The sequence below is a fragment of the Siphateles boraxobius genome, unplaced genomic scaffold (genome assembly GCF_051911475.1).
Source record: "Siphateles boraxobius isolate OS27281-9 unplaced genomic scaffold, OSU_SipBor_1 26, whole genome shotgun sequence".
NCBI lineage: Eukaryota > Metazoa > Chordata > Actinopteri > Cypriniformes > Leuciscidae > Siphateles > Siphateles boraxobius.
In genome coordinates this window covers 3,994,434-4,022,416 of record NW_027508876.1, presented here as the reverse complement: position 1 = coordinate 4,022,416, position 27,983 = coordinate 3,994,434, and the positions used below count along the sequence as shown (strand labels likewise).

Below are 27,983 nucleotides of genomic sequence, written 5' to 3'. Positions count from 1 at the left end.
CCGGTACTCCCCATTGAAACAGAATCCATCTTCGCTGTAAGAGAGATCCTGGACTCCCGACGTCGGGGTGGTCTACTCGAGTATCTGGTTGACTGGGAAAATTATGGACCGGAAGAGAGGTGTTGGATACCTCGTAAGGACATCCTTGATCCCATGCTACTCACTGCCTTCCACGAACAACACCCTGACAAACCTGCTCCTCGACCTCGAGGTAGACCCCCACGACGTCGGGGTCCTAGGTCCGCTGGCGCGGACGCTGGAGGAGGGGGTAGTGTCAGGAATCAATCAGATTCATTCCCATCCACCACTCAAAGGTCACTCTCCCCGGAATATTAACCAGTCACACCTGTTCACAATCAGTCACCTCGTTACCCAGTCCTATAAAACACTCACGCACACCCCAGTCATTGTCAAGCCTCCAACAGGAGAAGACCGTTACCCACGATTTCCCGAAGTTTCCAAGTCTGCCAACGAAGATCCATCACGTAACTATACTCACCCCTGAATATACTCACCTTTGTCTCCCTGTCTTGCTGTCTCCAGTATTCCAGTCTGGTTCCCTGTTTCCCGAGTCCTGCCATTTGAATCCAAGTGCTCCACGTGTCCACCGAGATCTCCCTGTTCCTCCCTGGATCTGAAACAGAAAAGTATTCGTATCACTGGACATTGTCTACCCACGTCCAACTCTCGGAAGAAGGGTCTGCTCACCTGGGATCCTCTGCACGACGTGATCGTCAACGCACCTGCACATGAACTTTGTCTCTGCACATATATCACTGTAAATAAACTCACGTTTGCTTTCACTTACCTCCGCCTCTGTGCCTGTATCCTGACAATAACTACAGAATCAATTCTTAATGCGCATGTGAACGTCATCAGCGTCTATCACAGGTTCGCGTTTAAAGTCTGTTTAGAGAGAACGGTGTTGTCTTAGCGGCCCCTAATTTAATAACAAACTATCATTTAGACGGAAGTAAATCAATCAAAACTAACTTTAGCTGGAAAAAACATTTTTTTAAAAACCACTATAAAACTAAACCAATCTCTGTTACCTTAAATTATATACAGCTGCTTTGAAACAATCTACATTGTTAAAAGCCCTATATAAATAAGGATGACATGACTTGACTTGACTTGAATTATATTTTCCTTCGCTATATAGCAAATTGTTTGTGTGATTATGTATGTATGTGTATGATTGAGTGTGTGTGTGTGTGTGTGCCATGTATGTGTGAATGAACGAGAGTGAGTGAGTTTGAGTGTGTGATTATGTATGTGAGTGAGTTTGAGTGTGTGATTATGTATGTATGTGTATGAGTAAGTGCGTGTGTGTGTATGAGTGAAAGATTTTTACTTGTACTACTGGCTAAAAGTAAAAACATATAAGAAAACAATATTTTACCTCAAGTTCTCTTTGGAGGATTGACAGCCCATACTGTCCTCTTCGAGCAATCCAGGAATGTGTCCATTATCGGGTTTTCTTTATTTTTTTTACATTTTTCTGAACACAGGACAGCCAATACAACACTCACCGCTTCATCCATTGTTTTGTTTATGTTCGTTTCACATTCGTTTCCGGAAGTCACTCGCTACTAGTTTCGCCTTATCGATGACGGCACGCGATGACTGGTCAGGAAGCAACGTGTAGTCTGACATGTTTCTTGTCCACGATATGACAAGATTTTAGGAGTCAAAATCGCGTAATCTGACACAGTGACTATGGTATTGTGACAAAAAAAAGTGTAATCTGAACCAGGCATTAGTAGGTCCCCTTCAGGGGCCAACCATGAAGGTTCCAAAGCTCCTGTCGGGATGGAACATCGTCCAGGGTGAGCCGTCGAGGAGGGATATTATTTCTGAGAACCAAACTCTGGTCGGCTAACTAGGCGGTATCAGCAAGAGGTATGACCCTTGTTGATGGACCTCAGAGGCAGCGCACTCAAAATCCATCTCCCCGAGAGAACTAGCGTCCTCAGCCCGGTTTGAAGAAACGCCGGAGCGCGCTCCAGACACAGGCTCGATGACCTCATGATCTGGTGAAAGGACAAGAGAAAGGGAAGGACACGTCTCCCAACCATCAACCAGATCGACACTTGAGCCCCATGATCTTGTCATCGAGGACGCACAGGCTCACTCTTCCGAAAGAAGGTGAGCCTGGAGTGGAGCACTTTGATGGAGAATAAGTCGCAGAGCTCACATTCTGTGTCCTCGAGGGCTGATATAGCATGATGTTTCCCCAGACATAAGATGCAAAAGTCATGCGGATCATACTCTGATATGAGCAGTGAGCAGGGTAGCACGCATCTCTTGCTGGATTCTCTCAACATGATTCTCTTTTTTTTTCAACTCTTTTCTTTTCATTACAGAGAAAGAGAAAAAGAGTGAGAAAGGCTTTATTCCTACCTGACAAAACTACCTCCTAGCAAAAGGGTAGTTTAAGAAAGAATGCAGCACACACGGCACACAATGCGATTCTGAAGAAAAAAAGGAACCTGAAAGCACACCTGTCTCCATCTATTTATAGCATCTGTCGTGTGCATTCCGATGACATCATCATCAGAGGTTATTTAAGTCAAATTCTTTTCGTGTTTGCCACATGTTCACAGCCGGTCAAACAATGATGTTTTCCGATATCGCTAATCAGCGCAGCATTCAGTGTAGCTTTTGAAAGGGAACTATTGAAAATAGAGTAGGATTGGACATTAAGCAATTGTACCTTTAGTCCTGCAGTGTTTCCAGACCTGATGATGACGGTAGTCTCTGGTGCACGATTCAGCAGTGCAACAACAGACTGACGGATTTTGGCGACTTCATGCACGTAAAATGTTATTGGGTGAAAAATACGGTGGGCAAAGATTGTGAAGACAATGACTGCTTGAGGACCAACAGCTATTTCATCAATATTATTTCTGATATAATGCAAGTTGGTAATGAGCACGTTAGAAAATCGCAAAGTAACACTGTGTGGCCTTCATTGAACAATGATATTATTTTTCAGCTCTACAGCCATCAGGGTCCACCCAAACGATGAGCGTGAAGGTTAATTATTTTTATGCCGAGCAAGTAAAACTTACATTATTATCATTGCTTCAATTTCTAAACAGCTTTACAAAGGCTAATCCAAAAGCACCATTGTGCCCCCTTCCGTTAATGCAGGTCCCCTTCGAACGAATTGGTATGGACCTCATCGGGCCATTAGAACGGTCAGCACGTGGACACCGCTTTGCGTTAGTCCTGGTGGATTACGCAACGCGGTACCTCGAAGCAGTCCCGCTCCGTAGCATTTCTGCCAAAAGTGTATCGAGCGCACTGTTTTCATTAATCTCCCGGGTGGGAATCCCTAAGGAGATTCTCACCGATCAAGGCACGGCGTTTATGTCACGAACTATTCGCAAATTTTATGAATTATTGGGCATTAAATCGATTTGCACTAGCGTCTACCACCCACAGACAGACGGATTAGTGTAACGGTTTAATCGCACGTTGAAATCCATGATTCGAAAGTTCTAAAATTGGGATAAGTGGCTAGAACACCTCTTGTTCGCTGTACGCGAGGTCCCCCAAGCTTCCACAGGGTTTTCCCCCTTTGAGCTTCTCTATGGGCGTCAGCCCCGCGGGATGTTAAATGTTCTTAGAGAAACTTGGGAGGATGGACTGTCCGCTACTAAGAAACGAAATTCAACATGTCTTGGACCTGAGAACAAAATTCCACACTTTGGGGCGGCTATCAATGGAGAATTTGTTACAGGCTCAGGACAGACAGAGTCAGCTGTACAACAGGGGGGCTAGACTTCGTCAATTTGCACCGGGAGATAAAGTGCTTGTATTCCTCCCTACTTCCAGCTCTAAATTACTCGCAAAGTGGCAAGAACCTTTTGAGGTCACGCGGCGGGTTAGCGATCTCAACTATGAGGTAAGTCGAACAGATAGGGGCGGGGCACATCAAATTTATCACCTCAACCTCCTCAAAAAGTGGGTTGAGGCAGAGTCAGTGATGCGGGCGACGGTAGTGAGCGGAGAGGAGGATCTCGGGCCAGAAGCGAACACAAAACCACAATCCCTCGCGCTGGCTCTTGGTGGGGATCACCTCTCACCCTCCCAGCTCACTGACATTAAAAATTTACAAGCTGAATTTGCTGATGTGTTCTCTCCCCTGCCTGGTCGAACGGACCTCATTCAGCACCACATTGAGACGGAACCGGGTGTGGTGGTGCGCTGCCGGCCGTATCGTTGACCTGAACACAAAAAAAGGTAGTTCAGAACGAATTCGAGGCTATGCTGGACATGGGGGTAATAGACCAGCAGTGACTGGGCGAGCCCGATAGGAGGATCTCGGGCCAGAAGCGAACACAAAACCACAATCCGGGTTTTTACAGGAGGTTTGTACCTAATTATTCGGACCTCGCAAGCCCGCTGACTAGTCTGAACTAAAAAGGAAGCACCAGATACGGTCCAGTGGACGGAGCAGTGTCAGCAGGCTTTCAACCTAATAAAGGCTGCTCTGTGTGGCGGGCCACTTTTACTTGCTCCTGACTTCTCTCTCCCTTTCATCCTACAGACGGACGCATCGGACAGGGGGCTGGGCGCGGTCCTGTCCCAGGAGGTGGAGGGTGAAGAGCGGCCGGTGCTGTACATCAGTCGGAAGCTCTCTAAGAGAGAGACGATGTACAGCACCATCGAAAAAGAATGTTTAGCCATCAGGTGGGCTGTTCTTACCCACCGCTACTACCTCCTGGGGCGGGAGTTCACCCTCTGTTCGGACTACGTTCCCCTGCAATGGCTCCACCGCATGAAGGATACCAACGCGCGGATCACCCGTTGGTATCTAGCTTTAAAGCCTTTTAAATTGCGGGACGGCTCCTCGGCCTGAGTCGGGCGGTGGGGGTATGTGGCGAGGGGGGGCGTGGTTTGGCGAAGTCTGTAGCGAGAGAGGAATCAGTGAGCTGTGCGGTGAGTAAGTAGGTCAAGTGCAGATGATGAACACCTGTATCTGCTGGGAATGTGAGAGCGGAGAGAGAGAAGGGCTTGGGACTCGCATGCGACCCGCAGTTTGCTGACACCGGAAGGAGTGTTTATTTAAATGGAAAGAGTATTGAATAAAGTGGACTCAGTATTTCTAAAGTAGAAAGAGTGGTCGTCTGACTGAACTGTGAGAGCTAGAGACAAACAGCGTGAGCTAGTACAGCGGGAAGAGTGTTTCTTATTCTGTGCTGTAGTATTTAACAACGGTGAAGGCGCACGAGCGCACCTTTTGTTTTCTTTGATTTATTTATAAATAAAATGTGAGTCCCAATTCCGCCGACCCTGTCTTCTTCCTACACCCACACTCTCTGAACATCACTACACTCTATATGTTGACATTGTTGTTTTTTTTTCTTTTGGTTCCCATGTTTCCTTTATGTGTTTAGTTAATTTTCCCTTTGTGCCCGTTGCTAGTTGGATTCTATGATTACTCGTTGGTTAATTGATGTTCACCTGAGTCTTGTTTGTTTTCCTAATTTATACTTGTAGGCTATTTAAGCCCTCAGTTTGGTTCTTCTTCACTTTGTCCTGTATTGTCTCTGCATAAGTGAAGCTGTTACATTGATTATTGCCTTCTGGATTGCCTTTGTTTTTGTTTATGTAAATAAAGTAAATCTGTAATTTAGATCCTATGCTCCTCTTCCTTTGGATCTAGCTGTTGCCTTCATTTCCTTCCCCCGACAAAGTATTAATATGTTGGAATACTCTGCCAGGTTCTGTGAGTTAGCCAAGTGCTCCTAACTCCTAAATGCCACACTAAAATCAGTTATTTTGGGTAGGAGAAAATTATTATGGCCCTCTGGACTTACCAGACATTGGCTTCTATCCATGTTAGATTTCCCATCTAATTTATTTAAAGTATGCCTACCCATTGTTGATGTCCACACCCACAACTACCACAGGCCCAAAATCAGAGCCCGTCCAGCACGTCCAGCCCCTCCTTATACCTGGTTGACCCAGAGCAAGAGCCCACAGAGCTCCACATCCAAAGCCAGCTGAGTCTGACCAGGTGTGTGTGCCGGCCACAATGTCTGTCCAGGAGTCCGAGTCTTGAGTCATTAATTGTTGATATTAAAATAAATATGAGCTCATGCGGTAGTCAAAAATAGCAATATTTACACATGATTTAACTGTTTATTTTGTTAAATATCAACAATCTAAAAGGTGAGCATTATGCCTGACACCTACTTGAATACGTAACAGTTGGTTTTATGACTGTAAGACATTCTATTCAAATGCTATTGCAGTTCGAAACCTGTATACCAATGTTGTATGTAACTTTAGAGATGGTCCCTTAACTTGCAAATATCAAACGTTCAATGCTAATCCTGCCAGTATTTCACTGGGAAATGCTTAGCATAAAAACTTTGCGCATTACATTCATATTCTTAGGCTGTTTGCCTGTAGCCTATATAATATAGCCTATATCCCCAATAAGGTGCAAGTTTGGTCTTTTATATCACTGTAGGCTATTAGTCCATTAAGCTACTTTACGGATCCCAACGGCAGGGGAATCCTGGAGAATTAAGTATTGAGGGAAGCCCCAGTTCTGAAGCACAGCTCAGTGATATAAAGTTAAGGAAACTAAACAACCAAGGGAAATATATGAAGACTTCAGATGCAAAGCCTCTAAGTCCGTCTAAAGCTTTTGTTTAATATTAACATATTTATCAGGCTCCTATGTATGCTCCAAGTACCGGCATTTCTGAATGGGCTGAGGCTGGGATTTAGTGAGTTTGAAGTAAAAGTATTTGATGAACGTATACTATGTGTAGCGGGATTAGGTGATTGACAGTAATATTGGCCTATCAGCAAACGGTACTTCCCATTTAAAGGCTGATTGGTTGTCAACCGGGATGCGTCACGTCCGTCTTCCCCCGTTTGTTTGCTCGTGTCCATGGTGGCTGTAGCTTTATGTGTTGGTGCTGTTGCCCGTTCGCGCTGTCTGGTGGATGTGCTATTGATCGCCTTGCAGGTATGTTTATTGTTAAGCGCTTGATATATAGTGTTGTGTGGGTTTAACACTCCTTTTGCGCACTAAATAAGCGTGATTCCCTGTATCCCATTGTGCTATCGATGGGCATGACTGTGACCAATCCGTGGCTATAAAGTGTGCTATCTGACATAATATCCTGATGGTAAGTGTTTAAATGCAACCATGACTGGGACTGTGATAGTACGATGATTGGTAACATCTTATGTCGTTTTAGGATTCTCCCTCTCGTTCTCTGCTGAGATTTGTTGTTGCTGTTGTCACGCTGTTAAACTGTTGGCGGTTGATACAGCCGCGCCGATGCGATCATCATAACAACCAGGGGACTGCTCGCTCTCCGTCGAATCATCATTTGTGGCTGCTCTCACGCTGTTAAAGCGCTGCGGTTGATAGCCGCGCTGACGTGATCATCACCATAACAACCAGGGGACAGCTCGTTTGATTCTTTTATCGTGTCGTTCTAGTGCCCTATTTCATATTTTTTTGTTTTGTTTCTTGGATTTAACTCTTTTTCTTTTTCTGCTTTATTTAAAACAACAAACTAAGTGGTTATCTGGATGTATGTGATGTGAGATCCATTAATGTTATCCCGTTTGGGTGTGTGAACATCTACTGAGTGAAATTGCTTTTCAATAATCTCCCAGATCAACTCGTTGATCCTTTTAGGTCATTGGTTTTCCTTTTTGTTATTTTGTAATGTTAATGGCTATTTCTATGTTCATTTGTATAGTTTCTTTTTGTTCTTATTTTCTACTGCAGGAGCTGGGGTCCCACGGCTGGAGTGCTGTTCTTCCTTGTGGTGGTGGTTCTTTCTTATCGTGTGCAGTGTACACAGTGTACCGACAGTGTGATAGTGTGATTAGGCTGCACGGGTGTGTGTGCGCGTGAACGTGTGCCCCGTAACACCGAACTCCACAGTGATTCCTCTTCGTTTGGAGCCCCAGCCCTGCTGTTATAATTTGGGTACTTGCTTTGCAGCTATATATTGTTATATTGGTTTGTTTGTTTCTTTAATCTGAAGTGGGGTTGTTAGTGGTTGATGTGGGTCTTAGTGTCCAACATTTGTAATCATTTTTTGTATTAATAAACCTTTGTACTTTTGTATTATACTCACGTCTCTTGTCTAACTTTATGAGGGAACTGAACCTGTGTGCTTTGTGTCCCCAACTAATGTCCCCAACTAAGCAAGCCAAAAGCCAAGGCAACAGTGGCAAGGAACCAAAACTCCATCAGGTGACAGAATGGAGAAAAAAAAACCTTGGGAGAAACCAGACTCAGTCGGAGGGCCAGTTCTCCTCTGGCCAACGAAGGAATAGTGCATGATTTATGATTCGGGCAGCATTACAAGTCAGATTGGATCGGAACATTTAGAATATTTATCCATTTCCATCTTTTGGAAGTCCAAGTAATCACGCCGGTGTTGAGACGAGTTGTTGAGGATCAGTGCCGTCCACCATAGAGGGTCCATATCGCCGGTGTTGAGTCGTCTCTTCACAGGCTTTGTGATTGGCGTATCTGAAGTCTCTGTGAAAGGCTGGATACAAACTGGAGCTGACGAACGCCGTTTTTCTCGGGACTCGCGTCCCGAGATAACAGCAGAAAAGCAAAAATGGAAAATAATTAGCGTAGCTGCTGTTCATAATGATTTCCATAACACGGGCGTAATGATAAAAAACATGAAGACAGTGATTCTTGCGTCCCAGAGTCACCCCCCTCCGTCCCCCACTCAACTCAGCCCTGCTTACTGACCTCTACATCCCTCCTGCTGCTGAGACCCAACCACAATCTCACAATCTCTCCGCAACCCAACCATACGCGCCGACCCGTTTGACTAAGGCTGTCGAGCCCCACTGTCGTCGTTAATGCAGGTTCAGTGGCAACGGTTCCGTATGGCATACCAACTACCGCAAAACACAATATCTACCCAACCACCCGTCATTCACGCAATATACACAGGAACGTAATGACTGTAAATACTATGCAACTTATACAAATAACCTACAGACTCTTCAAGTTTTATAATATTAAAAGCCATTTGATCTGATTCAGCAGTGGTATAAAAGGTAAGCATTATGTAAATGCTTGGCTAAAGAGATGCGTCTTTAATCTAGTTTTAAACTGGGACAGCGAGTCAGAGCTTCGAACAATATCAGGAAGGCTATTCCAGAGTTTTGGAGCTAAATGTGAGAACGCCCTTCCTCCTTTAGTGGACTTAGATATCCTAGGGATGACCAGAAGCCTCGAATTTAGTGATCTTAAAGAACGTGATGGATTGTAGGGCGATAGAAGGTCCATTAAATACACAGGAGCTAAACCATTTAGGGCTTTATAGGTCAGTAATAGTACTTTGTAATTGATACGGAACTTGATAGGTAACCAGTGTAGAGATGATAAAATTGGTGTTATATGATCATATTTTCTTGACCTAGTAAGAACTCTAGCAGCTGCATTTTGCACTAACTGTAGCTTGTTTATTGAGGATGCAGGACAGCCAGCTAATATAGCATTACAATAATCTAGTCTCGAGGTCATGAATGCATGAACTAACTTTTCTGCATCAGAAACAGATAGCATGTTACGTAGCTTTGTAATGTTTCTAAGGTGGAAAAAGGCTGTTCTTGTAACATATGAAATATGATTTTCGAAAGACAAGTTGCGGTCTAGTATAACACCCAGGTCTTTTACTGTAGTGGATAAAGTAACTGGACATCCTTCTATATTAAAGTTGTATTGTAAGTGAGTTTGTGGGTAGTTTTTTGGACCAATAAGTAATACCTCCGTTTTATCTGAATTTAGTAGCAGGAAATTACGTGTCATCCAGCATTTTATATCTTTGAGACACTCTGTCAAATTTGATAAGTTAGTGTTTTCATCTGGCCGTGATGAAATATATAATTGAGTGTCATCAGCATAACAGTGGAAATTAATTGCATGTTTTCTTATAATATTACCAAGTGGGAGCATATATATTGAGAATAGCAGAGGGCCTAACACCGATCCTTGCGGCACTCCATAGTCTACTGACGTTATCTTTGATTTTTCCCAATTTAAACAGACAAAATGATAACGGTCTGATAAGTACGATCTAAACCAGCTTAATGCCTGTCCCTGAACACCAGTGTAGTTTTGTAGTCGATCCAGGAGTATTTTATGATCGATAGTGTCGAACGCAGCGCTTAGATCGAGTAGAACTAGTATTGAGATACAGCCTTGGTCAGAAGCTAAAAGTAAATTTGTAATTTTAACTAGCGCAGTTTCTGTGCTATGATGCGGTCTGAATCCTGACTGGAATTTTTCATATATCTCATTTTCTTGCAAGAAAGAGCACAATTGAGCGGACACAATTTTTTCTAGTATTTTAGACATAAATGGAAGATTTGAAATGGGTCTGTAATTTGCTAAGTTATTTGGGTCTAATTGCGGTTTCTTAATGAGAGGTTTTATTACTGCCAGCTTGAATATTCTTGGAACATGACCTAAAAATAAAGACGAGTTAATAATATTGAGAAGAGGCTCTTCCACTACAGGTAACACTTCTTTCAGTAGTTTAGTGGGTATTGGATCTAATAAACATGTTGTTGGTTTCGATGCAATGATAAGTTTATTTAGCTCTTCCTGTCCTATAGTTGTAAAGCGGTGTAGTTGTTCCAGAGGGGCGATTATTGAGGCTGAATCATAAGACACCATAAAAGAGTGTACATTTACAATTGTGTTACGGATGCTTTCTATTTTCTCATTAAAGTAGTTCATAAAATCATTACTATTATACTGTAACGGAATATTTTGCTCTGGTGATGTCTGTATATTTGTTAGTCTAGCCACGGTGTTAAATAAAAACCTTGGATTATTTTGGTTATTTTCTATTAGTTTGTGGAGATGCTCAGCCCTGGCTGCTTTTAGAGCCTTTTTATAACGTGACATACTGTCTTTCCACGCGAATCTAAAGACCTCTAAATTAGTTTGTTTCCATTTACGCTCTAAGTTACGAGTTTCTCTCTTGATAACATGCGTAGCACTGTTGCACCAAGGTGCTTTAGTTTTCTCTCTAACCTTTTTTAATCTAATTGGTGCAACAATATCTAATGTACTAGAGAAAATGGTGCTCAAACTGCTAGTCATTTCCTCTAGTTCATCTGTTTGTTTGGGTTCACTGAGCAGCTGAGATAGATCAGGTAAGCTATTTAAGAATCTATCTATAGTGGTTGGAACGATTGTTCTGCCTGGTCGATAACGTGGCGCAACATGACAAATTTCAGCAGTACGTATTATACAAGTTACCATGTGATGATCAGTGAGATCGTCACTTTGCGGTATAATATCTATATCAGTTGGATTGGTTCCATATGATATAATTAAGTCTAGTGTATGATTTAGACGATGAGTGGGACCACTGACGTTTTGCTTGACCCCAAAAGAGTTTAATAAATCTGTAAACGCAGTCCCTAACGCATCATTTGTGTTATCTACGTGTATGTTAAAATCTCCAACAATTATTGCTTTATCGGTATTGACCAATAGATCTGAGAGAAACTCTGCAAACTCTTTTAGGAAATCAGCATAGGGCCCTGGAGGTCTATATACAGTAGCCAAGGCTAGAGATAATAGGGATTTCTTTCTTACATCTAAGAGCGTAATATTTAGTACAAGTACTTCAAATGAATTAAACCTGTGACCTGTTTCCTGAATAACATTAAGAATATCTCTATAGATTGTTGCAACACCGCCGCCACGACCGATCAGACGGGGCTCATGCTTATAACAGTATCCTGGTGGAGTGGACTCATTTAGACCGAAATAATCATTTGGTTTAAGCCAGGTTTCAGTAAGGCAAAGTACATCGAAGCTATTATCTGTGACCATTTCATTTACAATAACCGCCTTAGGTGTGAGCGATCTAATGTTTAGAAGACCTAGTTTTAGAAATTGTTTTTGTTCACTGATATTTAGATTTTCAGGTTTAATTACAATAAGATTTTCCCTAGATCCTACAGTAGATTTATTATATGGCCTCACTAAACGAGGAATAGACACAGTTTCTATATAATGTTCTACACTACTTATTTCAATTAATTTGGCACAGCAAAGACTGTGATTTGGACTTTGATTTTCTAGTCATATGGTGTGTAACGTCTTGGAGATGTTGTCCGACAGAACAGCCGCTCCGATTCTGCTGGGGTGCAGGCCATCAGCACGGTAGAGCCTAGGTCGCTCCCAGAACAGATTCCAATTATTTACAAAGAGCAGTTTCTGTTCATTACGCCTCAGGCGCTGTGCTGCGTACCGTCTCGATCAGGCTCTTGTAGTCCTTCTTCAGAACCTCCATCTGCCGCAGCCTGATGTCGTTTACTCCCGTGTGCAGCACTACTGCTCCGACGCGCTCGTCACCGTTCAGGATCTCGGGAACCTGTGCGGCGACATCAAGAACACGAGCACCAGGAAAGCAGTGAGTGCGCACCGTACCCTTACCTGAGGTAGCGCGGACATGACGGACCATGGAACTGCCGATGATCACGGCGTCGTCGCGTTCCGACTCGCGAAGGGGGGAGAAGCGGTTCCAGGTGGAGATCTCGAAGACCGGGAGGGGCGGAGAGGTTCTTGCTCTGGTCCTGGCTCGTGTTTTTAATAAATCAACTTGAGCTTGTGTCTCAACCGCACCCACTCGCCACATTCTGGCGTAGTCGGCAGGATTCCCTCTTGTATAGTACAGAGACGTGGGTGTTTTTGTTGTTTTTTTCCTTTTTTTTCTTTCCTTGTGTTTCTGTAGGAACCAAACGAGCAGACCGTGGCAGTCCATTTTTGTGGTTGATTGGCACAAGTCAATCTTGCGTTATATTTGCGGTAAGTGCTTGTGCAGTTGCAAAAATGGAGGATGAATTGCGTGAGTTAAGAGATTTAGTAGCTCAACTTAAAGCTGATAATGAAAGGCTGCGGCAAGAGCCAGTGTCTGTTGCACAGCCGGGTCCATCCAATGTTGCTATTCCTGTGGCCGCGGATCCCCCACGTATTGGTGCTGGTGCATCGGCCCCGGAGGGGTTTGTTTTCATTCCCCGGGATCGTAAGTGCCCAAAGTTTAGTGGCCGGTCGGGCATTGGCATCAATGAGTGGGTGGAGGAGGCCCAGGCTTGTATGCGGCTTCGCCATCTGTCTGAAGCGGATCAGGCATTTTTTCTGTTTGATCATCTGGAGGGAGAAGCGAGGGAGGAGATTCGCTATAGGTCTAGGGACGAGAGGGAGGATCCGGATCGAATTATTCAGGTATTGCGTGATTTGTATGGTTGCACAAAGTCTTATGTAGCGCTCCAGGAGTCGTTCTTTTCCAGAAGACAGCAGGAGGGGGAGACATTGGTGGAATTCTCCTTGGCCCTGATGAGTCTTCTGGAAAAGGTGAAAAGTGAATCGCCTCATGGTATGCCTAATAGTGAAATTTTGCTAAGAGACCAGTTCGTTGAATATGTTAATGATTGTGCTCTTCGACGGGAACTTAAGCAACTAGTTCGTCGTCAACCCACTGCTACCTTGTTCGATATTCGCAGCGAAGCTATTCGTTGGGAAAGAGAAGGCATGCCTGGTGGGGTGCGCGGTCGAAGTCAGTCTGTCCCATCTGCTTATGGCATTCAATATGGGGTACAGGGACATCAGCATCGTAATAGCAGTGGTTCAGCAGTGTCAGAAATAAGTGAACTGCGGGACATGCTTAGAAAGCAACAGTAACAATTGAACCAGTTAACTCAAGGTATGGCTCAGCTGCAAAATCCCCCGTTACGGTTGCGACCATTTAAGGCTAATTTAATTTGCAGAAGGTGTCAGCAACCTGGTCATTTTGCCAGGGATTGCGAGGGGGAGCGGATAGTGGTTCCGCCATCAGCCCGTGTGAATTCTGCTTTAACGAGAGGTGAACAGTCATCGTCTATGCAGCCGTCGGAAAACTAATTCCCACAGAGTTTCAGGGCCGCAACTTGGTTGGGAAAAAGGTAGGCTCCGAAAGTGTATCTGGTTCCGATTTTATGTCACGCTTTATGTCTACTTGCCCACAGCTCATAGTATTGATGGGTTAAGGTACCTTGCCTGGTGGACACCGGATCCATGGTGTCCACCCTTACTGAGAGTTGGTTTGTGGCTAATTTTGGGTTATGGGGTCAGGAACGGCTTAGATCGTGTCATTGGTTACAGCTTCGAGCCGCCAACGGCCTTTCAATTCCTTATATTGGTTATCTGGAATTGGACATGGAGCTGTGTGGCCGAGTGGTTTTGGGTTGCGGTGTGCTGGTGGTCCGAGATCCTCCTGGGGGTGTGTGTGCAGCTGTTCCTGGGGTGTTGGGTATGAACATCCTGAGCCGCTGCTACCAGGAGCTCTTTGGCCAGCATGGCACAGCGCTTTTCAAACTACCCGTGGTGTCCCGGGCCCCTGATTCTGTTTCTCAGGCTTTACAATATTGCCATCAGGTTGATGTTCAGTTGGTTTTGGATGATGGGGGGCGAGTTAAGGTGCGGGGACGTCGGGCGTGTCACATCTCGGGTGGCAACATGAAATTTGTCGCAGCAACCTGTTCGATGACATATTCGAACGTTACAGTACTGTTTGAACCACCAGCTTCTGGTCTACCGGCAGGTTTGCTGGCGTCTCCCTCTCTTTTAAGGGTGGATGGTGGTACTGTCTATGTGCCTATAGTTAATGTTGGTACTATGGATGTAGTGCTGTACGCTAGCACTGTTATTGGTACGGTGAATAAGGTGGATGTGATAAGTTTGCCCCCAGAGGTTACTGAAGTTAAGACTGTTACAGCCAAAGTGAGTACACAGGTGGTGCAGGTTTCCCCCACTGTACAGGAACAGATAGCTCAGTTGGACTTATCAGTGCTGTTAGAAGAAGAACAGGGTAAGGTCAGGGCACTACTGGAGAGGTATGTGCCTGTGTTCTCTATGAGCGACGGGGATCTGGGTTGTACCAATTTGATATCCCATGAGATCCCTTTGTTGGATGACATCCCTGTTAGGCAGCGGTTCCGGCGTATTCCTCCATCCGAGTACGAGGTGGTGAAGGCACATATCAATCAATTGTTGGAAACTCAGGTAATTAGAGAGAGCTGTAGTCCTTATGCTTTGCCTATCGTCCTGGTCAAAAAAAGGATGGTAGTCTGCGCATGTGTGTGGACTACCGTCGCTTAAATTCAAAGACTAGGAAGGACGCGTTCCCTCAACCACATATTGAGGAGACTTTGGACTCGCTGGCTGGGGCCCGTTGGTTTTCTACCATGGACCTGGCCAGCGGGTACAATCAGGTACCTGTAGCTGAGAGGGACAAATCTAAAACTGCTTTTTGCACTACTTTTGGCCTATTTGAGTGGAATAGGATGCCATTTGGGTTGTGCAATGCCCCAAGCACCTTCCAGCGATTGATGGAGCGGTTGTTCGGTGACCATCAGTGCCAGTCCCTTCTTTTATATCTGGTGATGTTGTATTTTCTTCCTCGGTGGATCAACATCTTGCTTGGATGGAGGTGTCCTGAGCCGCTTGCAGGCGGAAGGGTTGAAGGCCAAACTATCCAAGTGTGCCTTTTTCAAAAAAGAAGTACATTATTTGGGGCATGCCATCTCCTCAGAAGGAGTATCTACTGATCCCGGGAAGTTAGAGGCAGTTGCACAATGGGCTTGTCCCACCAGTGTGGCAGAGCTGCGCTCAATTTTGGGATTTGCTAGTTATTATCGACGGTTTGTGGAGTGGTTTGCCAAGTTGGCTGCCCCCCTCCACAGGCTGGTGGCTCAGCTGGCAAGCCCAAAGCACCCGAAGCGGGGTGTTCCGGAGTTTGCTAAAGCTTGGTCTGCGGAATGTCAGGGTGGCTTTGAGAAGTTGAAAGGTAAGTTAACCACAGCCCCAGTGCTCGCCTATGCCGATTTTTCACTGCCTTTCATTTTGGAGCTAGAACCCAGTCATGGAGGCCTAGGGGCAGTCCTTTCACAGGAGCAACAGGGCAAAGTACGCCCTATAGCTTATGGCAGTCGCAGTCTTAGGCCCACATAGTGCAATACATCTAACTACAGCTCAATGAAACTGGAGTTTTTGGGGCTCAATTGGGCCATGAGTGAAAAGTTTAGGGAGTACTTGCTGGGCCAGAAATGCACGGTATTTACTGATAACAACCCCCTTAGCTACCTGACTTCTGCGAAATTGGGTGCCATGGAACAGTGTTGGGCTGCCCAATTAGCATCCTTTGATTTTGAGATCAAGTATAGATCAGGGAGAAGCAATCGAAATGCTGACGCATTGTTGCGCCAAAACTTTCCGGATTCGTGAGATGTGCACCAGTGGTGTTCAGGTATGGCTGTTCCAGTGGCCTTGCAGCAAGCTGCCCAAGGTGGATTGGTGACCTTGGTTAACCAGGTTACCTCCTTTCCTTGCACTTCCAACAGTGACATGGGTGCTCAGCAGGCAGCAGACCCAGTCATAGGAGAGTTGTTGGTGTTCTGGAGGCGCAAGTCGCCCCCGACTCCGGACGAGCGCAAGAAACTCTCCAGGAAGGCAATTATTCTGCTCCGGCAATGGGACCGCCTGGTGGAGACTCTACCGGCATGTGTTTCGCTCAGACGGGGGAGAGGAGATCTTCCAGGTGTTATTTCCGGCAGTTATGAAACACTATGTCTTGACCCAGCTTCACCAACAGCATGGGCACCAGGGGGTAGAGCGTACATCCCAGCTAGTGCGTCAGCGATGCTACTGGCCTGGTATGTCGGCAGATATTGCCCGCTGGTGTCAGGAGTGTGAGCGGTGCCAGTGTGCTAAAGGGGTTCCTTCTGCCCCTGGTAGTTTTATGGGACACTTGTTGGCTGCTCGGCCTAACGACATTGTGGCCTTAGATTTTACAGTGTTGGAGCCCTCGAGGTCCGGCCTTGAGAATGTATTAGTCATGACCGATATTTTCACAAAATATACCTTGGCAGTACCTACTAGAGACCAACGGGCAGAGACTGTAGCCCAGGTTCTAGTAGTAGAGTGGTTTTGTAGATTCGGAGTGCCCGGTCGCATCCACTCCGACCAAGGTCGGAATTTTGAATCCGTCCTCATTCAACAGCTTTGTTGTCTGTATGGAGTAGAAAAATTGCGTGCCTCTCCATATCACCCGGCTGGAAACGGGCAGTGCGAACGTTTCAACAGAACATTACATGATCTGTTGCGCACTTTGCCGCCCTCCAAAAAGGGTGATTGGCCGTTTTGTCTTCCTCAGGTCCTCTTTGCATTCAATACTACTCCTCATCAGGCAACCGGGGAGTCTCCATTCTTTTTAATGTTTGGACAGGAACCCAGACTCCCTGTTGACTTCTTAATGGGCAGAGTCCAGGAGCCATTGGCTGGCAGTGTTAATAGGTGGATTCTTGAGCAGCAGGATCGGTTGCAAGTGGCATTCAAGGGTGCTGGTGAACGGTTGGGTGCTGCAGCCGGTCGGCGAAAGGCTCGGCATGACCTGCAGGTGAAGGAAGTACCACTGAAGGAGGGTCAGCTGGTATACCTCCGCAATCACAGTGTGAGGGGTAGATGTAAAATCCAGGACCTGTGGAGCTCAGTGGTCTACCAGGTAATGAGGGCACCTAAAGCAGGTGGCGCAGTATATACCATTGCTCCCATTATAGATCTGGGAAAGGCCAAGAATGTGCACCAATCGTTGCTAATAGGGCTGCCCCCGACTAAAGATATTCCTAGTCGACTAACACTCCTGCATTTTAGCGATTAGTCGAATAATCGTTCATTTATGATATTAATATAAAAACTTGCGTATATACAAGGAAAGGTATAGTCCAAGTTGAAGTTTAGCACTTCCATATGACAGACAATGCTAAAGCATGATATTAGCGCGTTCAAAATGAAAATTAAGCGCTTAAAACAGAATAGTAAAGCGTTTAAAGTATACAGCGCTAGTGCTTAGGACACATAGGCTAATTATAACATAAAAACAGCAATCAGACTGCCTGTGCATTTTAATAATTTATTATCAATAATACAAACTGTAACAGTTACATGTAAAAAAACAGTTTTGAATTAAATAAACTAAAATTCGTTCTTTAAAATAAATTAAATAAACTTATTAGTAACTTAGGCCTAGTACAAAACAAGGCAAAAAATAAATAAATACTGTAGCAAAAACTCTGTTTGGTATAAAAATACAGTGGAAAATTAAATTTATATAATTTTTATATTGTTCAAAAGGAAAATTAACAAAAACGAACAATTTAATAAACGCACATGGCACATCGCACAACGGCAAAACTTAGAATAAAAAAAGAAGGCGGCAAACAAATCAACAGGCTAAGTATTTGATTAAATTGTTTAGAACAACTAGGCTATATTTAAGACAAAATGTGGAACAAATAGGCTAATTTAAAGAACACTAATACAAATCAAAAATTTCAGAGAAAAGCCGCAAACTGCCATTAAGACGACGGATGAGTCTTGACCTGAAACAACAAATTGCAAACATCAGACTAATTTTTCTAACAGAATAAAAAACAACTTCTGCATTATATAAAAACGAATAAATAAAAATAATATTTATTTATTTGTATAGCCTACCCGTTATAAAAGTACCCGTTTTTTTTATATAGCCTAACGGATAGCAAACAGAAACACTACAAAAAGGAAATTAAGCATTCTTACCTAAGCTTTCAATTCGATTTTATTTTTTTCATATTATGTGAGAGGAACACCAGCTTGTCCACATTGTTGGGAAGAAGGGAGCTTCTCGACTTGTTCACAATGAAGCCGGCCTTTGAAAAGATGCGCTCTGATGGAGTGGATGTGGAAGGGATACAGTGGAGGCGTTTAGCTGCTTTAGCGAGCTTTGGATATCGATGTTCATTTCTTTGCCACCATGCCAATGGTCCCGAATCAACCTTTGTTTTATCTGCCAAGTACATTTTTAGTTCATCCTTCTCTTCTGCATGCTCCTCCTCATCAATGGCCATCAGCATGGATATCTCGGCCTGCTTTTCCTTTTTCGGTTCGGGCTCACCCTCCTCTGCAGGGCTAATGCTGTCATGATCACTTTCTGGCGCAGCTTCTGTAGATAAACTTTCTGTCAGATCCGACACTGTGGAGTACGCATCTTCTCGTTCGTGTTGGTCAAAGAATGACAAGCTCTTAAAACGTGGGTCTAAGACAGCAGCTTGTATATAAATGCTGGTCGCGATATTTTCCGTCAGTTGCCATCTCGTGTCAATTTCTTTTGCTAGTTCTGTCTTTAGTGCTTTTGTGGTGGGACTGTCTTCGTTGCGCAGCACCAAATGGCGTCTCTTCATGTTTATTAACATGGGCAGTGTGGCAGATAGGGATGCGTTTAAATCCTGAGAAAGCAGCTCAGTGAGAGTGATCATAGGCTTTAGCACTGCGACCGTGTCCTCCGCTGTCAGCCAATGTGCTGTTGTGAGATCTAGACCTCGTTCAGACCGTTTGGTAATTTCAGGGTCTGACAGCACAGCTGTAACCGGCCATCTCTGTTCCAAGAGTCTCTCCAGCATGAAGTACGTGGAGTTCCATCTTGTGGAGACATCTTGGATAAGTTTGTGTTCTGCAACATTCTGCTGCTTCTGTTTATGAGTCAGAGCTGTTGTAGCCTTGGTACTTTTCTTGAAATGCCCCACAAGGCGTCTAGCAGCAGCGATGCATCGACATATGGGGTCAGTTTTAAGAGCCGCGTTTATGCATAACTGTAACGTGTGCCCCGCACAACGGACACCTTTCGCATTACCCCAGGATGGATCATTAGAAATCAGTTCTGTGCACAACACCATATTAGCGGCATTGTCATGTACGACTGCTACCCTCTTTTCTCCAGGTATTTTAAATTCTTCCATCACTTCACCGAGTCGCTCTTTTATGTTGGTAGCTGTGTGGCTCTCCTCAAGCACTTTTGTTTCCAACACAAAAGAATGTAGTTGCCAATCTTCAGACATGAAGTGTGCAGTAACGGTCATGTAACCCTCAATCTTGATAGAGGTCCATGTGTCTGTTGTAAAGCTGACTGCTGTACAACTTTGTATTTTCTTAACAAGAATTTCTTTAGTCGTGTTGAATTTGCTTGTTAAGCCATGCATTATTGTGTCGCGTTTGGGAATGGTGTAGCCTGGTTCGAGGAATTCAAACATTTCTTTGAACCCGTCACCACGGACAACGTTGATTGGTCTCATATCAAGCGCAATGAAATCGACAATTTTCTCTGTGATTTCTCGCTTTCTTTTCTCACTTAGAGGGGGTCTTAAAACTAATCTCTGCTGCATCATTGTTGACTGCGAAGTCGAAGCGCACGGCGCCACATCATCGCTGCTATATTGTGGATGAGCCTAGAGACAAATGCATGTCAAAAACCATGAATATGATTTAACTTAACAGCGCAAATGTGTTTATATCCTTATTGTTAAAACGAGGGGCCATGTGGTGGTTAACGTTACTACTTACATGTTTTAAATGATAAGACATATTCGATGTTGACGAGTGATAGGCAAATGTTTGCCTGCAGAGTTTGCAAACAGCCTTTTTAGGGTCGTCCTTCGACTTTTCAAAATGATCCCACACTTTGGACTTTTTTCCTGACATAATTATTAGCATCAGCCAGACACCTCTCCCACAAGTGCGCTTTGGTATACCGCGAGGCACGAGATCTCGTTGATCTCTCGTTGCTTTGATGTCATGTCATACACTGACTGCGCAGCCCCTGATAGCGTAATTTTTTCACGTGATTTTTTTTTTTTTGCGACTAACCGACTAATGAAAATGTATTCGACCAAGCCCTCCTCATATCGACTAACATTTAGTCGACTATTTGGGGGCAGCCCTAGTTGCTAAAGGCTCAGATCTGCCAGGACCTGCCGGTTGGTTTGCCTGATAGCCCGGATAGTCCAGGGGCAGAGTCTGTGCAGTCCCTGGAAGAGGAGTGTGATGAGGATTTGTTTGTCTTGGTGACCGAGACACCACAAGTTAGAGGTAGGGCGAAGTTACAGGACATTGTTCTCCCCCCCCCCCCCCCCCTCAGTCATCTGGTGCTCTGCAAGTTGTGGAGACCTGCGGAGTAACAGAGGGTACTAGGGTTGAGATGGGTTCACCATCATTTGTAGTGCCTTCTAACTCCCTAGAGGATGGTAAAATTATTGTGAGAAGGACTGGGCGGAGAACTGCAGGTCATCACTCTAATAGGCATCAACTTCCTCGAGCAGTGGGTACTGGTTCAGTGTCCCGAATAGTGAGTAGTGCAGATAGTACCCTGTTTCGGCCTTGGAATTGAGTGTTCCTGGTTGGGAGTTTGTCTGGTTCACCGTCGGGGCGACGTTGCAGAAACTTGTGGTGGAATGTAACGGGATTAGGTGATTGACAGTAATATTGGCCTATCAGCAAACGGTACTTCCCATTTAAAGGCTGATTGGTTGTCAACCGGGATGCGTCACGTCCGTCTTCCCCCGTTTGTTTGCTCGTGTCCATGGTGGCTGTAGCTTTATGTGTTGGTGCTGTTGCCCGTTCGCGCTGTCTGGTGGATGTGCTATTGATCGCCTTGCAGGTATGTTTATTGTTAAGCGCTTGATATATAGTGTTGTGTGGGTTTAACACTCCTTTTGCGCACTAAATAGCGTGATTCCCTGTATCCCATTGTGCTATTGATTGGCATGACTGTGACCAGTCCGTGGCTATTAAGTGTGCTATCTGACATAATATCCTGATGGTAAGTGTTTAAATGCAACCATGACTGGTACTGTGATAGTACGATGATTGGTAACATCTTTTATGTCGTTTTAAGATTCTCCCTCTCGTTCTCTGCTGAGATTTGTTGTTGCTGTTGTCACGCTGTTAAACTGTTGGCGGTTGATACAGCCGCGTCGATGCGATCATCATAACAACCAGGGGACTGCTCGCTCTCCGTCGTGATTCGTTTGTGGCTGCTCTCACGCTGTTAAAGCGCTGCGGTTGATAGCCGCGCTGACGTGATCATCACCATAACAACCAGGGGACTGCTCGTTTGATTCTTTTATCGTTTCGTTCTAGTGCCCTACTTCATATATTTTTTGTTTTGTTTCTTGGATTTAACTTTTTCTTTTTCTGCTTTATTTAAAACATCCAACTAAGTGGTTATCTGGATGTATGTGATGTGAGATCCATTAATGTTATCCCGTTTGGGTGTGTGAACATCTACTGAGTGAAATTGCTTTTCAATAATCTCCCAGATCAACTCGTTGATCCATTTAGGTCATTGGTTTTCCTTTTTCTTATTTTGTAATGTCTTTATGGCTATTTCTATGTTCATTTGTATAGTTTCTTTTTGTTCTTATTTTCTACTGCAGGAGCTGGGGTCCCACGGCTGGAGTGCTGTTCTTCCTTGTGGTGGTGGTTCTTTCTTATCGTGTGCAGTGTACACAGTGTACCGACAGTGTGATAGTGTGATTAGGCTGCATGGGTGTGTGTGCGCGTGAACGTGTGCCCCGTAACACCGAACTCCACAGTGATTCCTCTTCGTTTGGAGCCCCAGCCCTGCTGTTATAATTTGGGTACTTGCTTTGCAGCTATATATTGTTATATTGGTTTATTGTTTCTTTAATCTGAAGTGGGGTTGTTAGTGGTTGATGTGGGTCTTAGTGTCCAACATTTTTAATCATTTTTTGTATTAATAAACCTTTGTACTTTTGTATTATACTCACGTCTCTTGTCTAACTTTATGAGGGAACTGAACCTCTGTGCTTTGCTCAATATTTAGTATTTTCCCTGGGTTTAACTCCCAGGGTGGCGTAGTCGGACTTCTTTATTAATAAATCAATTTGAGCTTGTGTCTCAACCGCACCCACTCGCCACATATGTGCGGAGAGCATTCACTCAATATTGTTATCTAATTTTTGACAGAGGTGGCTTTTAGAGGCTTTGCATCGGAGGTCTTCATATATCTACTACCATCAGATTTAATGTGTGATCTGTACGTCAGCATCGGGGAACAGCATAACGTTATAATCTCGTTCACGGTAGAGAAAGCTGCAGTTTCACTTTGACTATAAGTAACATTGCACCTACATGTCTACTAACTCTCATTAGAGTGTTAGTAGAGTATTAGTAGACTGGTAGGTTTAGAATAAGTCGACAAGTAGTTGCAAAGTTACTTATAGTCAGTATAGAGTCTGTTGGGGAGCTTCAAAATAAAGAGTTAGCAGATATTAAGTAGACAGTCTACGAATACTCTAATGAGAATCAGTTGACATGCAGTTGCAAAATTACTTATAGTCAACAGAATGTTCGAAAGGGACCATCAAAATAAAGTGTTACCAAAGCTGCTTACATGTACAAAAGTAACTGTGAAGACTTAAATGTAAACAGAGCTTTTGTGTCTTTATCAGCTTTTATATACTGGCCCGGATAATCATCACAAATAGGCTACTTACCGCTTGCTCCATTTCTGTAAATACCTTTTTATGAATGAATGACTCTCTCACCCGTTGCTTTTGTCTTCGTCAACAGCCACTTGCACCTCCTGGTGGTGAGGTCCACTAACAGATATGGAGATTATTAATCTGTAATCTACTGCTATTCCTGCCGTTCCCAGATGTCAAATGTCGAATTTGAACCACTGAATTTGTGGAAGCGAATTTGTAAGGTGAAATAAAATGGACTACAAATTGCCTGTCGAATTTTATAGGTTGTATTTTAAACAGAATTAACATTTTCACCAACAGTGAAATCTGAAAGGTGAATATGGATTATTGAATTTTTAAAAATGAAAATGTGTGTAAAATGTTTTGAATTGAAATATCAGCTTAAATATTTAACCATGTTGAATTTCAGCCCATAAAAATGCAAGCCCTTAAAATACAATGCATCAAAATGCAAGCATGGTTAATGCATTGCATTTTTTTTTCAATTAGTGCAATTCAACAAGTTTTTTGTTTCAAAAACATTTGTCATTATTTTACTTCCATACACAACCGAAGCACTCGAGAGCCAATGAGCAATTGATATCACTGACGTAAAACGCTCCTTGAGGCAGCAAATTTTGGAATATTGAACAAGTGCGGGATTTGACTGTTATGATCGCTATGAAAATGGAGATGAAGATTGTTGAATACATTTGGTACTGTTTCTCACACAAAGCAATCACATGGATTCCAAAGATTTAAATTACTGTGCACAAATACAATTTTATGATCATTTTATAGTACGTTTGTGCTGTATTTTATGGTCCTGTTTTTCATGTGCTTCCCTTGCTCCTCATGTTTTTCGGCCATGTGCTCCCCTTGTGAATGCGTTATGTTCTGATTGGTTGCTTTAGTCATGTGATACTCTGCTCTGTTTGTCATTGGTTCATTGTTTGATTGTTCTCATGTGTTCCTTGTTAGGCCCTGTCCCACATGGCACTTTACAAACTTTCGGTCTTCCTACTTTTGTGACGAAGCGCCGCTTTGACTGTCGGGAAGAAGTCTGCTGCAGAGCTCACACCAGTGTTGGCTTGGCAAAAGTGCGCATTGAGGGCACATTTCGACCGCAAAAGGGGTGCTCGCGAACACCCTTCTGAAACCTAAAATGACAAATTGGACACGCTATGGTCTCATGGACTTAATGGAGAGGCGCACGAAACAACGATTGTAAGTCCCAAAGTGCATAAGGCACATGCTAAGGCAAAAGCTACCCATATATTTGAAGGTTGAGAATGCAAGCTCATTGATACTGCAGGAACCAATCAGCTGTGCCCTATAGATAATAATGTGATTACAAACAGGTTGAGTTAAAAGTCGTGTTTCACTGCATACCACAAAGCATTTTTGCAAGAATGACAAAGAGTATCTGCCAGATGTCTGATGGAGTGCAGTTACCATGGCTTTTTGTGATGAGTGAACTAACTGAAAGACTACATCTTTTGCATAAACTTATACTGACTCTCAGAATAATAACCCCCCAACCCAACAACAGAAAATATGGTAATTCTACATGTAACATAACACACACACACACACACACACACACACACACACACACACACACATGCATGCATATATACCGCATGTATATATAGCGGTTTTCTGTGTTACTGTAGAATTTACTAAAAAGATGACAGCACTTCGGTTATAGGGGAAAAAACTCTTTAGAGCTTCCCTGCTTTCTTCAGCCCTAGGACGTGATGGCAGCGTCACCATGGCAACGTCATCAGTTTCCACAGTAACAGCAAAGAGAGGTGAGATGAGATCATTATTTAAAAAATATTACATCTGAGGACGTCTGATAGAACCATAATTATGGTTTATAACCTCACTGTGTGTCGTTAAACATTCAGACTGTAATATTACATAAGTTGAATCGTGTCCTTGCCACAAATATCCAAATAATCAGCTGGTGAAGGATGTCTTCTACGCAGCAGCCCATAGAATTACAATTACTTTTCATGGTGGTAATTTCCTATCATACTCATATAGACTGATATCATAATAGACTGTGACAGTGATCCTAACAAGAGAATGAGAATAACTCCTCTTGATTATAAAAAGTGAAATAATACTGAAGAACTGAATATTAGATAAGGCTTATATTGCAAAATAAATAAACATATAAAATAAATAAAATAATAAATCTTATTTATAACATGCTTTGTCTTTTTTTCTGAAAACAACAACAACAACAACAACATCTTAAATAAATAAAAAAAATGACCAGATAGCAAAAATAAATGAATAAATGTTTGGCACTGGCAGATATAGCAAAAATATTTGGTAACAATTAACTTAAAGCCCGTGGGTGGCGCTAGGGAGGGGGTAGCAGGTGCTTCAGCACCCCCAAGAAAGACCAAAGCACCCCGATAGCACCAACAAAAATAATTTCTGGAAGCAATTATATTCAGGCTGAATTCTATGGAAGCCCTGACCCATATGGTGAAGAAAAAAAAAAGAGAACTTATCTTGTTATTTTGGGATATTAAGTCGTTATTTCAACATAATATCTTGTTATTTCGACATACCTGTTATAGCTCGTTATTTTGACATAAGTCGTTATTTCGACACAATGTCGTTATTTCGACACAATGTCGTTATTTCGACATAATATCTGTTATTTCGACATACCTGTAATAGCTCGTTATTTCAACATAATATCTGTTATTTCGACATAATATCTTGTTATTTTGACATAATAAGGGGACATTCTAATCTGCATTAAAGATGAACTGAACTGAAATTTGAGTAAAGGTGATATAACAGATGCATTGTATTTATTCTCATTGGTACAATTATTAAAATGTCAGAATTGGTTAAAAGGGATAAAATGGTACGCTGAAAATGTTGTTGTTGTTACACGGGCGCCACTATGTTGGATTTCAACATTCGGCTGCGTCACTGGCATGGTAAGCTACTCCGTTGCTAAACAACACTAGCAAATTGATCATTTGTATTTCTTTCTCTCTACCCCCTGCCTTGTCAACAAAATTATTCTTATCGTGATTTCTAGGGTTTAAAGGAGAACTCCGGCGCAAAATGAACCTGGGGTGTAATAACACATTGGTAGCGAGTCGATTGTTCTCTGGGATTTGTTTTCATGATAATCGAGTGTAAAGAGTTTTATCTCTAAAAACTGTTTAGCTTATAACGCTAGTATATGGGACATATAATAAGTAAAAAGAGATCGCAAGTTGATACCACTAACAAGGCTCAAAATAGCCCCACACTAACACGGTAGCTTAATGATGGTCTCTACATACAAACCGAAGCACTGAGAACTTTGTAAGTGTACAGACAGTTTAATAATAATATACTTTATAAAGACAGTACCATCGCGGAGCCATCTTTGGAAAACAGTCTCGACCAGTCGAACCACGGACGCCATGCTCCAACACGTCTCTCTCACCACACAGCATCCGAAATTAACGGTGCATGGTGATGCATTTTTCGCAGATCAAAAAATGTTCCAGGTTGACCTCTCTGCAACGGATCGATTCCGGTGCAGTGCCAATGCTCCGGCAGGGCCTGCGCCTACACCAGTCACTTCCCCCCAAACTATCCTTTACTGTAGGTTTAATTGGGATATAAACTTATTGAATATTAAGTATTGAGTGGCCAAGTTTTGCTAATTTATTAATAGTATATATATATATATATATATATATATATATATATATATATATAATTCTCTGGCGCCGCCTTTATGTATAATGCATTATAAAGGTATTTATAAAGTAAGCCTATGTTATTGTCAGGAGACGGCAACACAGGTAAGTAGCGAAACACATGATCTTTATTTGCAGGAACCAGCAATATCATGGTGAGTATAACTGCAGTCAGATAGTTTGTGATGAGGATGGTGACTGCAGATATAGCTTGTGACGAGTGGATGCAGGTGCAGTGAATCAGTAATCTGGTGATTGTGATCGGATAGATAGAGCTGTGTGATCTGGTGTGACTTATCCTGTGACAGTTATAATGGATTATAACTACCAGTCTGCCCTTGATCGATAGTTAACATTTTACGAGAACCCTTTAAAAAAAATTAGCAGGAATGTCATGTTTTTACATTACACCTTGAAATGTAATGAAACAGGGCTGTCCTTTGTACAAGAGCTTTAGAATTACTCTTCTCTAATGATAGAAAGGCTGGAGAAGAGAGGGTATGAGTAAAGTATCTTCTTTTCACACAGTAGGAGAGGATTCCCATTCATGTTGAGCCACAGAGGTGATACACAATGCCTTATCAGTGTGTGCAGAAAGGCAGCGGTCATGGTGCTCTGCTCTTATTGTGACACTGTGCCGCTCTCCCAGACATGCAGACGGTGTGAATACTGCTGTGTCCTGCTTTGGAGACATGTTGGCCTTGAGGGAGAAAAAGTAAATTTCTCAGAGGAAGATTTTCATTTGTGAAAAAAAAATACGTAGACATTAGAAGATTTTTATGTTATGAAAATAATATACTTTAAAGAATATACTTAAGTGCAAACTTAATGTTATGTTTTTGGACACTTAATTACAGTTTATTTACAATTAAA

The 27,983-nt window shown here is 43.2% G+C and overlaps 1 long non-coding RNA gene and 1 pseudogene across 1 annotated transcript; both read left to right on the top strand.

Annotated features, from left to right (window-relative positions):
• Nucleotides 1-7,067: 7,067 nt before the first annotated feature.
• Nucleotides 7,068-8,152, top strand: LOC143751446 (uncharacterized). The gene is made up of 3 exons (XR_013207220.1): nt 7,068-7,160; nt 7,233-7,681; nt 7,775-8,152. It is a non-coding gene; the product is annotated as an uncharacterized LOC143751446 (long non-coding RNA).
• Nucleotides 8,153-14,239: 6,087 nt separating this feature from the next.
• Nucleotides 14,240-27,983, top strand: part of LOC143752269 (uncharacterized) — a 41,510-nt pseudogene continuing 27,766 nt past the window's right edge.